This window comes from Pleurodeles waltl, chromosome 3_1, assembly GCF_031143425.1.
Source record: "Pleurodeles waltl isolate 20211129_DDA chromosome 3_1, aPleWal1.hap1.20221129, whole genome shotgun sequence".
Classification (NCBI taxonomy): domain Eukaryota; kingdom Metazoa; phylum Chordata; class Amphibia; order Caudata; family Salamandridae; genus Pleurodeles; species Pleurodeles waltl.
Window position 1 is genome coordinate 1,419,641,579 of NC_090440.1, and position 15,320 is coordinate 1,419,656,898.

The window sequence follows — 15,320 nt, forward strand, 5'->3', positions numbered from 1 at the left end:
AGGTCAAGGCCGAGATGGACCCCCGAACACTTGCATCAGGTCATCCAGTCAAACCGCGTCATTCTCAGGAGCGAGATGCGGCATATAACAAACAGGGCAGATCCAATAATACGCAAAATGGGCCTGTGCACAGTAGTAATAAAGCTCCATATCTGGAGCGGCAAGCCCGCCCAGTTCAAACGGAAGTGTTAACTTCTCACATGCAAATCTGGGCTGGCGACCCGCCCAGACCAGACGAATCATGGCAGAGCGGAGACGCCTCAAAAAGCATGCTGTAAGGACCAGGGGGAGATTTACAAACAAGTACAATATTTTGGGTAGCACTATCATTTTGGCAATGGCTATTCGTCCTATCAGCGACAGTGGCAAGGAGCGCCACATCTCTATCCTATCATCCAGCCAGGACATAACTGTACCGTCCAAAGTGTCTCAACGTCACAGCTCAGCCAGACTACCAAGTACCTCACGGGCCATCAGCCCACGCAATAGGATATTGGGACAAGAAGACCACCGTTCCTGACGACAGAGGCAGTACCACAGATTTAGGCCAGTTGATCGCTATACCCTAAAATTCAACAAACCGTACAATCTCATCCAGCAAAACATCCAGATTCTGCCAGAGCTCTCGCACATACAACGCAATGTAATTGGCATACATGGAAATCAAGATGGTCCGCTGCCGAAACGGTAGCCCTCTGTCACTATAGCGCTGATGCAAACAGGCCGCAAGCGGCTCCATCGCTGTCGTGAACAGCAACGGGGACAAAGGACATCCCTGTCCGCCTAGCCAACCAAAACGGGGCGGATATACCTCCATTCAAATGGAGTCGAGCAACAGGCTCTGTGTACAGCAGGCAGATCCAGCTCACAAAGCGCAAGCTCAAACCCACCCTACCCAAGAGTGCAAACAGATATTCCCATACCAATGAATCAAAGGCCTTTGTGGCGTCTAAAAACACTGCTGCAGCATCCTCATCAGCAGTAATCGATCCAGCAACTGCAAAAAAACGTCCACAAATTGTGCGCCGTGGACCACCCTGGAACAAACCCAGACTGATCAGGAAGCAGCAGCCTCGTCATCAGCGGCTGCAACCGCGTCGCAATCATCTTGGCCAAGATCTTGTTATCGATGTTAATCATGGAGAGCGGGCAATAGGAGTCACAGCTTAGGGGGTCCTTACCTGGCTTAGGGATCGTAACGATCATTGCCTCTCGAAGAGAGGCAGGAAGAATTCCATTCTCCATGGCCTCTGCATATACCTCCAGCACATGAGGTGCTAGTATATTACAGTATTCTTTATAGAACGCTGGGGTCAGGCCATCAAGGCCAGGGGACTTATCTCCAGGCAGGGCTCGGATCACAGCCTTCACCTCCTCCAGCGTAAAAGTTGTATCAAAATATGCCCCATGGGCAGCCTCAAACCAGAGTAAGCTAATCTCCGAAAAATAAGCCTATATAACCTCGGCTTGCAGTAGTTCGGGCGCAGAGTACAAATCCGAAAAAAAATTGGTAAACACTTGCATGACTCCATCTGTCCCCATCACACGCTCACCTTTCGAATGATCTATTTCAGTTACATAACTACTGTCCCAAGGCTTGTGCAGCAAATTAGCCAGAGTACGTCCAGCCCTCTCTCCCTCTCCGTAGCGCCTCGCCCCGCAAAGCATCCCAAAAACATATTTCCCTCTCCGAAGGCTCCTCATACAAGGAAACGAGGGCCAGTATCTTTAACTTCACATGCACCTTCTGACACTAATTGACTTGGATTCTGGGCTTCCTGTCACACCATTGAAAAATCATTAAAATGTGTCAACACTTGTTGACTCCTCATCTAACTACATGTATTACCTGTGAATTGCAAAAGTGCCCATAATATAGACATATCATAACTTGTAATACTTGATGTGAGATTTCCTTATTTTCTTCCCAAAATAATTTGAAAATCAAAAGAAAGCAACAGTCCCCAAAGTCTTTGTCTATTAAAGTCAAAGTTCAAAAACAGTTTGAGTTCCTTTTCCCATTTGATTTGATTTCCAGAATACTATTCTGAAACAAGAACGTCTTTCAGCAACTGTGAAAAATGAAGACTGTGCATCCAACATAAATCAGTAATCAGTGAAGCAAGGATTTTCACTCCACCAACTTGATATACAGATATGTAGAGTGCTCTATCACCTGGGAGGGTATCTTGGCACTGAGCAGGTGTGAGTCTAGCCAAACCTAGGATCTTGTGGTACTCCATCAAAAGCCAGGTCTTCAGCTGCCTATGAAATTCTAGCAGTATAGAAGAGTCTCTTATGTATAATGGTAGGTCTTTCTATAGTACAAGAGCGATGTTGAAAGTTTGACCACCGTATCTGGTTTTCCATATGTATGGGATGTGTGCAAGTAGGAGTCTAGATGAGCTGAGGTATCTGAAAAGATTGTGAAAGCAGATGCAATTGCAGAGGTACGCTGGGTCAGTGTTGTGTTGTGGCTCAATACTGTGGTTGAGGAGTTTGAATTGTGTTTGTTTGTGTATATGGAAAAAGTGTAGCTTCTTTAGATGTGGCATGATGTGAGTGCAGCGTGGGAGTTTCAGAGTGACTCTGGCCATTGAGTTTTGAATGGCCTAAAGCCTTTTGATGAGGTTTTTAAAAATGTTATTGCATCATAGAGGGTGTTCCTGTAGTCCGGCTTGCTTGTGACAAGGGCGTGCATGAGGGTTTTCAGGGTGATGATTCTCAGCATGTTGAAGTATTAGCTGCTTGCATAGCAAGGATTTTCAGAAACAAGAGGAAGATTTAATGTGATTGGCTAAGATGGCCATCAAAGTCTCGAAACATTGTAAGAATTTGAGACTTTCCTGGAGCTGCAGTTATGAAGTCCGGAGTCAATTTATTGTACATTCTACACTTGAGCAATCCTTTCAAAAGTCCCAGTATTCACAGAACACCCATCGGCACAGTTCCCCAAGATTAAGTGTAGTATGTAAAAAAATATATAAGGTACCTGTAACTGTGGTTCTCTGGCACTGTTGTCTTTCATAGAGTTACATGCTTGAATCATTCCCTGACATCGAAGTGGAAGTTCCTCAGTAACTTTCACATAACAGTACAAGACACTGACTGCAAAGAAGTATCATATACAGTATCTTCTGTTAACATCTCTCCCTCATTCGAAAAGGATCCAACTCCCACCAATGAAGTGAAAGTACGCCCTGCCTCATCCTTCTATAGGTCTTCACACCTGAAATTTCTTAGCAAAATTGTGGAAATTTAGAAACATTCATGCAATGCTTGAGATGAGTCTCTACTTGGGGAGGGGATTGGGCCTCATGGGAATCTATGAAAGACACCAATGCTGGGCAACCACTATTATAGTTAAGTAACATTTTTTCTCCAGCATTGGATCCTCCTTATATTCACATGCATGAATCTGACTAATAAGCAGGTTTAACATTTTATTTCATTATGTGCAATAGAAGAGGATGGCGGGACAGGGTAGGCTCACCTTAGATGTACAGATGACACCTGTCCCACTTCAGCAATTTTGCCTGCAACTGCTTCCAAGCAATAGTGTCATGGGAAACTGTGTCTGTTTCCTCATGTTGTGTCTCAGCAAATGTCTACTGTAGGCACTCCTGCAAACAGTGCTGACGCAAATGCTATGCTACCCATGGAGTAGATTTTAAACGTGTGTGTAAGAGGTCTTACTGTGACAGAAAGCCATCCTTGCATCTACCTATTTTTACATTTCCTGTTTGTGACTGGGAATCTACTACATGATCTAGAGAGGGATACTAGAAGCAGATTGGATTTCCTAACTCACTTAGGGCCAGATGTAGCAAAGGGTTTTTCCCATTCTGTGTCAATGGGAAAATGTGTTCGTACATATGGCCCTTAGTTCCTGACATAAAGGGCCTCATTATGAGATTGGCAGTCCCATCACTAGACCGCCAAACCTCAAGAGGAGAATACCACCACCATGTCAGTGAAATTCTCCCCGAGTACATTAGAATGTCCCCGCTGGGCTGCCCAGCGGGAACAGTGTTAGGATATTGGCCTCTGCTCTGTTAAGGGAGCTGAGGCCAATATCCTAACACTCCAGCACCCTCAGAATATGCACTGTCTGCAAATCAGTCAGTGCACATTCTGAGTGGCCTGGCGGGGGGGCTGCACTGCCCACAGCCATGGGCAGTGCAGGGGCCCCCTGTGGCCCGCAGCATTGGCCTATCACAAGCCTTTTCATGGCACGCTCTGAAAGAGGGGTTGTAATCAGCCACACCATGGGTGGTTACAAGCCCGACTGTTGTTACTCAGTCGGGTCCTTGGTCATGACGGGAATGGCAGCCATTAGGTGGGTCCACCCGCCAATCTTGTAATGTGGCAGTTGGACCACCACAGCCACAGGGGTCCGATCGCCACCATGAGGCTAGCGTTCGCAGGACTGCCAGTCTTGTAATGAGACCAATTGTCTGAGTTCCAGTGAATGCAGAGCTCTCTCAGTTGGCTTTGTTGTTTACTGAAGGATTACCAGTTTACTACAATGAAATTCTGTTGGTACTTTAGATATGAATTTGGGATTAGTTCTTAAAATTATTACCTTGCCATTTCAGAACTGTTTGCCATGATGTTAAAGGCATGGATTTCACTAACTCATCTCACTGATGTTATGGCCAGGAGAAATTGAGTTTCCAGTATTTTAGGCATGATGTGTGACTTGGTTTGAATGGATCTGGCATCAACTGTGAAAGAACTGTGTTCAACTGTTGACAGTATCCTAGATGGAAAGAACACTCTGAATAGGCCATATAGAAACCATTTTCAAATCCTGCTTGACCATATGGATGCTTATTATGTGTCCTTTAAACTGTGAATTGACTTCCAGATGAACTTTAATGGTGGTATGTTTGAGTCCCCACATATCCAGTTTCAGGAGAGAGTATTTGACAGGCCTGTATATGAAAAGCATCTAATCTTTTAGCCTGACACCACACCCAAAATATTTTGCAATTCTCAACGTATGTTCTGCTTGTAGAAACAGCTCTGGCTTGTGCCAGGATACTTTTACAATCCTCTGTATATATATATATATTTTCACGGTTGATGGAACTCAGGAGCCAAGCCACTAATTTGAGAAACTGCTGATGGTGGTGAAGGATCCTGCCGTGGCATCTAGATAGAATAGCCTGTCTTGACTCAAGCAATCTGGGTGGATCCTGTGCTAGTTGAAGCAGATCTAAGACCAGTATTTTCTTGTCCAGGTAGGGGCTATGAGGATTAGCCTAAAGGGTTGTCCTTTTAATTGTCAACCACTTTTTGGCAAAAGAGGAATCATTGTAAAAGTAATAGCAAACATTCTGCACTATCCTATCAAAAAAACATTACCCCACAAGTTTGGCAGTGAGTGCCTACTTGCATGATAGTGGCATTTCTTGGTGTCACTTATAGAGAAGAGGTCTATTTTGGTCTTCCCCAGATCCAGAATATTTCCAGAGTATTTCCCACAAGGCACTGTCCATCAATACTGACTGTTGACAGTCTTGTAGCATTCTATTAAGGTAATCTTCTTGATCATAGCTTTGGCCCAGGGGATGTACCGCTGCAAACATTATTCCATTGTAAATTGCTCAGTACCATAATCTTTGAGCTTCTGATGACAGAATTCAAGAATGCGTCTCACCCTGCTTGTTTATATAAAGCATTGTAGTTGTGCTGTCTGTTTGTAACACCACCTCTGAGTTGTGGGTATGAAGGAGAAAGAATTGTAGTGCTCTTCTGACCCCTCTGAGTTTGAGCATGTTTATCTGTAAATGTTTTTCTTGTGGCACTCACAGTCCTTTGCCAGACAGTTCTTGTAGGTGAGTTTCCAGTTAATCGATTAAGGCATCTGAGTTCACCACAAGCTGAAACTGTGGTTGAAGGAGTGTGTGTCCTGAACTTTTATTATTCCTTGATGCCCACCAGGGGAGCTCTTGCTTAATTTTTGGAGTTATGGCTTTCATGTCTGGGGTGGAGCGGGACGTTTGAGTCCACTGCATGTTTCAGCTCTTCTTGCACAGTTGTTTTTGTTCATGTGCAGTGTGCATAATAGTATTAACACTATGCATGACAGCATCATGTCAGGAATCTTCTGTTACTTTACTTCCTCCAGTGAGTGGTCTAAAACCAAAATTTGATGTGTCCATTGCAAAGTCTATGAGTACAGTTGATGCTTTCTCTCCCTCATGGAGATCAGCATTCTTCTCTCGCTTTTTATCTTGAGGCAATAGGTCCAGATATAGGGCTACAACTGACCACATCTGTCGGTTACATCAGTTAGACACAACAGCCACAGAGGAAAATAATTTTTCCATGTTCATTCTGTGGCCGTGCTGATCCAGTGGTGGGACATTCATAGTCTCATTGGGTTCCTTCATGATCAATGAGTGTGCATAAGGGAGCCCAAGGAGGCAAAGAGGTGAATTTACAAGAATTTTGAATTTATCTATTTGAGGTATCACTGCTGCCACTGTGGCTGGTGTCTGCATTAGTTTTATTTCTGCTTGCCAGATGTGGTCCACCCAAGAAATCGCTTTGACTGATTTTCTGGCGGTTTCTTAAATTTGTCAAAGAAACAGTCGGTTTCCATCCCAGTAACTGGCAAGTCAAGCCTCTTCACCGGCCTATCCGCCAGAGAATGAAACATACTGATATATTCTGGAGGTGAATCCAAGGCAGAAGTGTTGTTGAATTTGAGACAAGGAGGATGCAATAATTTCACTTATCGCCACTTGGTACATTTGATAGGGTATTTCACCACCAATCACATTGGCATATTCATCATCAGACACATCACCCTCGATTGGTGCTTGAGGTACATCTATGAATTGCTGCTCTGGCTGACATGGTTTTTGAGGCAGATGGTGATCCCGTTCCTGTATAGATGCTCTTGGTGCAGGTCCAGGAGAACTTGTTGCCTGATGTGGCTGCAGCCAGTGTGGGAAATCATTGTGAACCTGATAGAATTCATGTATATTGTACACCATCATCTGTCATGTGTTATAAGTCTTTCATAAGATCTCCTTCACCATAGATCCCAGCTTATAGTTCTCATGTATTTATTCATAAGGATCAAAGTAGTGATCATACTATTTACTTTCTTCCCAGTGCTGTGGAGGGAAATGTGTTTGGAGGGCTTCAAGCTGTGGTTGTGCGGAATGGTCTTGCTTCTATTCTTTGTCCTGCATTTAATTTTCACTTGTCCAGGATTACAGGATGTGCCTAAGTAGTTCTCTAAATCAAATTTATTTTCCATTTTAGTGTTCAGAAGCTTATCTCAAGGATGAGAAGGAATTTTAGTTGGAGATGCTCCACTCATAGTGGAGTCATGGTCAGTGAAGTTATTGACAGTAAAATTGATGATTTTGTCATCAATGTTAGTGTTGCAAACAGTAGTGTACTGTTGACAGTTTTATCATTGGCGGGTTAGCTTGCTGGGTTAGTCATCAGCAGAGATGATGGTGGAGGCAGAAAAGTTGGGGAATGCCTTTTTCTTGACTCTTTATCAGGATATGTGCCTGCAGACTTGTTTACAGACTTTTTGTGCTCGTTCCACCAGGTTCAATGGAGTAAGGTTTTTTGGCTTAAGTTTGAACTTTGATGATTCAGTTGCATCAGGTTGTTCTTTTCCTTCTTTCCTCACACCAGATTTGATTAAACTGGTCTCAGATTCTTCCCTTTATGTGGGTGATCAGATGTCTTAATCCATTTCAGAAGTCTGCTGTTAGGCCGAGAGTCTTAGCAGAGAAAGTCCTGCAGATCTTAAAGTCTTTGTGACCTTATTAGAGACAATAAATGTATCTCTTGTCTGGGTCATCAGCAAAAAAAAAACATCATGTTCACACAGGAATCAGAAGCTTTAAAATGACTTCTCTTGGATTTTCCCATTGTTGCCATTTTTTGAGTGCACATCTGTCTTATCCAGGTGACTGGTTGGCACCTGTTCGGTATAAGTCAATAAGGACGCTCAATGAAGGACCACACGCCAATTATAAACACAATTTAGCTTTACTAGAATTTCAGGTAAATGTAGGCATTTAGCACGTCAACAATAGTAGAATAAGAATAGCAATGAAAAGTATCTATCTATATATGAGTACACTACAAAGAGCATCTATGCATATATATAAGCAAAGAGTTCATTGACAAATGTAAGCTTTGATTAACTGTATACCAAAATGCATCACACTACGATGTTCAGGATGCAAAATATAATTGAGTTGAATACTTCAGATAAGCTTTGATTTACTGCACACCAAAATGCATGTTTCAATTACCGCAGCAAGCTCACACTACGATGTTCAGAAAGCAAAATATAAACAAGCTGAATATTTCAGATTATAAACACAGTGCAGGCATAATAATCAATCATAATAATAGAGCAGAGAAACAAAGGCCTTTCATCCCTGTGTGGAACTTAACTTAGTTCACAAAATGCTGGGAAGCCCTCTACCGCCCGCTTGGACCTCTCCCCCTCTCAAGCATCACGGTCTCTGAACAGCAAACAGGGAGGCAGCACTGGGTCTGAAGATGTCAGCTTTCACAACCCCATCTGCGAGCTTCAAATCCCTCACCTGCACTTCAGTGCTTAAATAACTCGAAGCTTGGATTCTATCTCGTTCTGGCATTTTCTAGCTATGTTAAAAGCACTTGTCTCTTGGCTGCTCTGCCCTTCCCCAGCCTTTGTTTTCATTCCATCTTCTCCCTGTACTCTCGTTCTCAAGGTTGAGATGGAGTCTCCTACACAAACAAGCTTGAAAATAATATCATTAACTTTTCCGCGTTGTTTGGGGGTTTCAGCAGGCATCCCGCTCATCTACACTGCTCAAGCTAATTAACCCTTTTGGTCACAATGTCTTCCGCACCTTTCCCTATACTGATCACTCCACCCCTTAGATGAGCGCGATGCATGCGAAACAGATATCATTTACTTTGACATTCCGCTAGCTAGGTTGCTACGAATACTTGTCAGCGTTATTCTAAGCACCTGCATCTTAGTATAAAGCTGTTTTGTGCATATAGTCTACATAGTATAGTCATTAGCGTAACACAAATAATCAATTAGCCGATGGAACACTATATTTAGCGTCTTCATAGCTCCTAGTGCCCAGCCTAAGAAGATGTCATACCAATGATGCTCAGTTATTTGCTGGATGCATGAAGCAGTGTGCATAAGCTGTTTAGCGTTTATGGTCGTCTGTATGGCTGTATACTTGGTGTATTTAGCTGCCATATCAAATTTAGCAAAGGTAACTTGTGCGTAGTGTCTGATTGCCTCTAATCTGGGTAGCTTAACAACAAGCGAGATGTTCCACTCTAACTGCGCTCGCATTTGCGTCTGTAATGTGTTTATGGTGAACTTAGTCGGTCGGTACAAGATGTGAGTGCTTATGTCAAAAATGCTGCTAATATTGCACATACACATTACTTGCTCTCCAGTGGTTTGTATAAATCTGTTAATAAGTAAGGGATGATTAGTGACATAACATATGCTTTCTGTCCCTATCTGATATAAGTCTCTGCCATTAATAGGATAAGGTAACCATTCACATTCTCCTGGTATTGTGCGGAAACATGGATCTAGCACCCGTCCAGTGTGGGTACATACCCACCCCTTGGACCAATCTGCACATCTAGTGGCATCTACCTTGTGATTTGTTTGATCAATCCACTTTTTGTACTTCTTGTCAGTGTGTGGGCCCCTCTTGAGAAATTACTTTTATGGCCTCTCCTGTACTATATCCTGTAGAAGACAGCTTATTTCTAATGGCTTCAACATCAAAAGAATTCAGGGCCCCTACCCCAATTCCGGTGGCCCCAGCTATCAAGGACCCTAGATCTCTTCTAATGCGTAACTTTGGCAAGGGCCATAACTGTGGTGTCCATGGTGCACATAATGGATAATACTTTGAGGCATTCCACTTGGCAATATTTATCTGTAACAGAATACGATTAATTATGCTTGCATGCAGAGCTTGCTTACATCCTATTCTATATCGAACTATGGAAACGTTGCCTAAGTTGCTGACCATGTGTCTTTCGGTTACATAAAACATTAAGACTGGTGGTTTGGAGTATCGAACTCTTTTGGTTCCATTGTTCATTGTAACAACCACCATATGTCCTGGTAAAATAATTTGTTTGTCAGAGCAATCATAAGGTTTACACGGGTATGCCTGTGCTGGTGTAAAAGGTACAATGGTATCACAATATTTACATATCATGTTTAGCATATAACTCAAAGCCTGGACTATTGCTGGCATCCCCTGCAACTCGCTCAGTCCGTTGGCATGTCGGATTTGCTGTAAAGTTACTTTCCAGGTAACAGATTTGGCAGCCATCCACTTGCCTCCAGGTACCTTCACGTTGCAAAGTGAAACATTTCCCTGGTCATCAGTTAGGTTAGCGGCTTGAGGTGCACAAGTGGCATGAAGGTCCGTAACGACATTCTCTGCTACATTCGGTTGGACCCAATGATCGCAAACAGGAACCACGTCATCAACGCAGATGTCATCATTTATGACTGTGGGGTAAGTCTCACTGCAGGTACAAATACAAGTACATTAGAGTTCTTTAAAAGTACAATATACGTACTCCCCACCCCTTGACTCAATATCTCTCCTGCCTCTGGCTTTTTCCCTGGATGGTTCACCCATACTTTTCTTCCTGTGCTTCCAAATCCTCCCTCACCTCTATGGGTGTTATGGGGGGCAGATCTTTCTTCAATGTGGGGGGTGTACGCTTGTACACAAATCAATTGTGCAATTCTGTCATGTGCTGATAACTTTTTTAGCTGTTCTTTCACCAATCCGTTATATCTCTTAATCATACCTGCAGCTTGTGGATAATAACTAAGGTGCACAATCCACCAAATTCCCTGTTCCTGCACCCAGCCCTGCACTGTTTTCCCTCAAAAGTGTGTTTGGATCTCATCAGGTGCCCCATAATGTTTTATCAGGTAGTTTAGCCCTCGCAAAGTGGACTTTTGATCTGCAGACTTACAGGGCATACCCAACATAAGGCCAGAGTAGGTATCCACCATGGTGAATACGTAGCTTTTTCCTCCTTCTTTTGGTAGTGGCCCGATATAGTCCAATTGCCACACCGTAGCAGCTACAGTTCCTCTTCTGATATGGCCGCTAGGCTTCTTTTGCAAGGGCATCTGTCTAATCTGGTTGCATGTGGGGCACTCCTTTACAGCTTGTTGCATTTGTTCTTTAGTAACTGGAATTTGTCATTGCTGTGCCCATGCATAAGTGCTAATCTCTCCTAGATGTCCGGATGTTGTATGGGCCCTGTTTGCTAAAGCAGCTTCAGCTTCCTCCTTGATGACCACCGTTCGTGTTTTGGCCATTTGATCTGCGGTGTTGTTGAATAGAGATGCAAGTGAGGTATCCGATGGGCAATGGGCATCCACATGTCCCACATAGATTTGACATTTTTGCCCTTTCTCCCACATCTCTTCCCATAGCTGCTCGCCTCCCGAAATGGGGGTACCTTTAATTTTCCATCCATCCTTGCGCCAAGTTGGGCCCAGCTTACTAGTCCTTGGTAAGTGGCCCAACTGTCAGTGTACACAAATGTTTTCTCTCCGATGGGGGCGTGTTCGATCACTGCTGCTACCCCCTTCAGTTCTGCAAGCTGGCTTGATCCATTATCCCCTCCTCACAGCAACATTGTTTCTGTAGCAGGCTGGAATGTGACTGTTTGCCATTGTCGTTTTCCTTGATACTACCGGACGGTACCATCTGTGAACCATGCATTTTGCTGTTCTTCTTCAGTGAGTCGTTCAAAAGGCGGGCTGTCTTAAATGGTGAGGATTCCATTTCAGAGGGCTCTGGTGCAGGCGCCATTGCCTGCAAGTCCACTGCCCCTAGCGTATCTTCTTTTAACTTCGACACTCCTGCTGTTCCTGGTTTTGCACTCTGCTGCAGATACATTTCCACTTCACGATGGTAAACTCCTGCACTCTGCCTACTTTAGTGCAAACCCCTCCTTCTCTTGTCCAACCTAGTAAGGGGACCCTCTTTTTTCCTTGCCTCTGCCATAGGCCCCACATCACTACATCATCTACATCATCCTGTACTATCATTTCCAGCTCAAACTGGTCTCCTTCTGTGATGGGACCTAACGTAAAAGGATTCTGTAGTGCATCTTTTGCTCCAGTGTCCCACAAACTCACCATCCATTTAAACAAAGGCTCTGCAGGCATCTGCCTAAACATACAGGTTATCTCTAACAACTCACTCTGCGTATATTCTCTCACCAAACGAGAATGCTGGGACACCACAAGAGGATCGATGAGGCAGGAGATGGCGACGGGAGACAGGCGGCGCAAGGTAAGTGGTTTCTTTTCTTTAAAAAAAAAAACTGTTTACCCTGTCGTTCATCGTTCCCCTGCCCCCCTCCTTGACATATGTGGCGGCCGGCAGTGCTAGACTGTCATATTATAAGGATGATAATCTACTCAGAAGAGACACAAGGGGAAAAGAAAGGGAGCCATTTTCTAAATTTTTACAAAAATGATGGAAGGACAAGTCATATTCTATACCCAGATCATTCGAACTGCGTTTCCAACCTCTGCACTTTTAGTCATAGTTTTAGAGAGAGAGGACTAAAAATCATTCAGCTCTCTTTTTTTAAAGTTCTCTTGTATACGGCGGGGGGGATTTGTTTGAGCGATTGCCCCGTAAATCATTTGGCTCCCTAATTTGAAACTTATCTAAAGTATGTGCATAGAGAGGAATCATTCCAGAAACCCCTTTGTTTGGCCAGGCTATTTTGTACATCATGCACTTATTGGAATATCTTATAGGAGTCCTTTCAGAATTGTCTGTAAAACATCAGAATGAAAGGCTTAGAAATGTCTTCCCTAGGAAGAACTTCCTACACAGGCCTGACTTGTGGAGTTTGGGCTCGCTCCCTTTGCCTTCTTGGATGATCTAATTCGTTCCTGCCTTACAACTTTAAAGGTTCACAAGCCCCTCACTGGTAAGTCCCCAAACCTCTGCTCACCTCCTCTTTTATCAAATCCCAAACATACTCTGTAAACCAACACACTTCCCCTAGAAAATACACTTACAAATAAGATGCAGGTGAGTTAAATATTTTTAAAAAACCTTTAAAGTACTGATGAGCTCTGAAATTCGACCTTAGGCGTCGAAGACCACATCTGAGCCTATATGAGCCACTATCTCTTTCCAAGGGCCTAGTGTCCGCTCCAGTGCAACTATACGAAAAGTACCTGAATCACAGTATGAATAAGACATGAGAGAGATACCAGTGTAAGGGCATTTTAAGGGGGAATATACGTCTGAAAATAGCGCTCCTTGTACAATACTCCCATATTACAGCTATAACTCCTCGTTTTACTATCCTGTCGAGAGCCGAATTATCAGCCTTTCTCACTGTGATCTTCTTCATGGGATGTCGAGTCTCACCGCCTGTTGCTCTGCATCCTTGGTTCTCTCTTGGCGAAGCTGGTTACAAGAAATGATTGCCTGTACAAGACATGATTGCTTGTATTTATCATTGTTTGTTGTTGAAATACAGTAATTGCTAATTAATTGGCCAAGAGACTGAGTTTCTAATCCCAATGCTCATAATAGGCAATTCTAGGGATTTTGTCTGTATGTGCATGTGAATCTCATTTTAGGATCTCACCATCTGCTTACTGGAACAATTAGCATGCGCCTACTGTGTTAAGAGGAAGGTGGCAAGTTGATGTCTGTATTTCTTTAGCCGCCATCTGTTTTGCGGAATGTTTGAAGTCTTGGAGAGCAGAGGTGTGAATTTTGGTTCTCTCTGAAGGAGATGACAATGCATACGAAGTTTCACCACCTCCACCGCAAAGCGAATGTCCAATAGAGTCATCCGTCTTTCCAACAAAAGGGTTGGAAAACGCACCAAATTTTCTTGGACCAAAAAAGAGACATAATCACAGTGTTGTCAAAAAAACAGGTGCTTAAAATCAAGTTATGTAAGTTGATGCCTATGCAAACCTCTGCCGAAAGGTCATAGTCCAGTGCTAGGAATTAATGTTTTTTTATTTTTTATTTCATTGTAAGAAACTCAGGTCCGAGAACTACAAGGCAAACACCACCAGTAGCAACTGGGGTTTTCAACTACAGGTGCGAGGGGGGCCATGTACTGTCCTCCTCCCCAACTCAAAGCCAAGTGATCTTTTTTAGCACTTGGCTCTCAGGGTTGCAAGACAGGGAAGTCCAGCGTTTACTCAGGGGAGGTGCTACTAGCTGAAGACTCAGAACTCAGAAACACAATGAATAACATCCCATTGTTAGCGCGTCAGAGCCTTAATAAGTAAACTTACAAGGAGACACGTCTAGGTCGACAAACCTTTGGACCACGTTTGGAGACTTCCCAGTACGAAGTACTTACATCATCAACCAACAGTATCAATGAATAATCAGTAATGGCAGTCACTAATCAATGAACAATCAATAAGAATCAAAATTTGAACACACCATGACCTTTCAGTCATGAATAACCACACCAGTTTAATTGAGTGTTAGGATATTTATTTCCCTATTAGTTACAATCTGATATCATGTCTATTAATCTCAGTAGCAATAAACTCATCCGAAAACTCTACTGATGAGCAATCAGAACACAACTTAATCAAGCATAGACTATATTCATTCAATATTTATCCACATCATTAATATGAATCAAGTTAGCAGCGTCTCATTAGTACATGGATCAACAAAGCACGATCTCAATCATTTGTCTATTTGCACACGGGATTAGTGAACACCTTAACTAACCTCAAATTAGCATTAGCATGTTGGGCTTCATGTAAAACATTTAGTGAACACGAATTTAGAAAACATCTAAACTAAGGCCTCTGTCAAAATAGCATTTGGTACCTAGACAGAAAAGGCAAACAGGCAATCACAATTTGCATAGGATAGTTACCAATCCAACAGATCAGCAAGCAGCGTCAGTCTTCATCCTCAGGACATCAATCGATTCACCATCAGCAGAGATAGGACGGGGCAAAGTCTTTAGCATTAAGGCAAAGTAAAGTCTCTTTCAAGACGCATAAGATAGCATAGCTAGGGAATGATCACTTCCTCCGGGTAGAGGAGAAGTTAGCATCAGGCAAGAATGGGGTAGAGGATGAGTTTAAAGTACTCAGAGTAAACTCAGGAGAATAGACAAAAGTGTCCGGAAAAGTGACTCGAGTGGAACGGGGAAAATGGCAGAATGGAAAAAATGGGATGATTTCTTCTTGGGTCACGTCGTTAAAACAAAACTATCTAACTATTCTCTAATTC